Here is a 1,549-nt window from a genome sequence, read left to right on the forward strand (position 1 = left end):
GTAATAAACCATTTTATATGGGCGGAAAAGGATTTTATTGGTATTCTCTGTAGATTGACACAATATAATTGTGACTTAGTTAATTTTTATTAAAGATGTACTCATTGTTTATACTTTATACCTATATTCAGTTTAACTTACATTATACCCATTTTTAGGTTATTTTAAATTTTTATCATTATAAGAAAAAAATCCGTTCAGAGCAAATTACTCTTTCGTACTACTGTTCTGACATCACCTCTCTCCTTCTAACAGTAGTTTGTTTTTATACTCGTTGTAGCTGTGTGTTTAAGTTTTGCTGTGCCATTTTTGTGGTGTGAACTTTGTTAAATACCTAATTGCCGCAATTATTTCGAAACGCATAGCGTTTTTCACGTAAAACTTCTATTTAGCCCTTAACCACCTGAGCGCTATATCAGTTACGTAACCACCTGAGCACAGTGACCGCATCGGATACACTTGAATTTTCTTAGGATTTTAAGGTTTCATTATAAGAATACAATATTAAACGCTTTAATATATATTAAATTATTTATTTAACTGAAAAAGGAACAAAAAAAAAACATATTTTTCTCATAAATGTGAACAATTGAATTGCTGGCACATTTTAACTAAAATTACATACTAGTTTACATATTGAAATCTATCCACATAGGAACAAAATTTTATATAAAATTCTGATTTTCTTTAAAGCATATAATAATATTCTAATGACATAAAAAAATAAAAGTTAAAAAATCAAAACTTCGAGAAAATTACAGGGGGTAAATTCTTAAAATTTTTCACGACAGTTTTTGCACATTTTGTTAGAACATTCCACACAGTTTGGATTTTTACATATAAAACACAAATGAAATATTTTTCGTTTCTTCTTGGGATCACAAGTTGAACACGTTTTACGTTTTTCAAGATGATCAGCTTCAGAAACAGAAAGCAATTTTTCTTCTATTTTCAAGATCCGGCGAATAGAAGTTTTGATGTCACGAGGAGTGTGCTTGTTATTTTCTCGACGATTCATGTGTGGTATGGTCAGTTCTTCTGCTAGCTGCTTCATAAATTTAAATCTACTTCTAGTTTTCTTGGCCTGATTTTGTACGCTCATGGAAGCTGATATATGTATCTAACAGACGATAAAAAATGCACAAAGGCCATCTTTGCGTTCGTCGCGCCGTGGTATAGTTCGCACACTTTTGATCCAATAAATCAACGCCAATTTTAGTTTTATTGTAGTATAATATTATTTCGGGCTTTTTTGTATTATCGTCTACGTTTGCTGTCTGGTGCATGCTGGAAATTAACACCACAGCACGGGTTTTTCTCGGCACAAAAGATGCCAAAGTAATATTTTTTAGTAAAACCGAAAAGCGAGGTTCCAATTTCTCGTCGCCGATTTTGTTTGAATTCTGGCGGAATTTCTGTTTTATTTTTTTTTTAAAGTATCCAAAAGTGATAACCTTTTATCTTTCAAAACATCGACTAGTTCAACTGAACAAAATCAATCAAAATTATCAGCAGTGATGTTTCTATTCGACCCTTCAACTGAAGATAT

This window comes from Bactrocera latifrons, unplaced genomic scaffold (assembly GCF_001853355.1).
Source record: "Bactrocera latifrons isolate USDA-ARS-PBARC rearing strain unplaced genomic scaffold, ASM185335v1 scaffold_278, whole genome shotgun sequence".
In the NCBI taxonomy this organism is placed as follows: Eukaryota; Metazoa; Arthropoda; class Insecta; order Diptera; family Tephritidae; genus Bactrocera; species Bactrocera latifrons.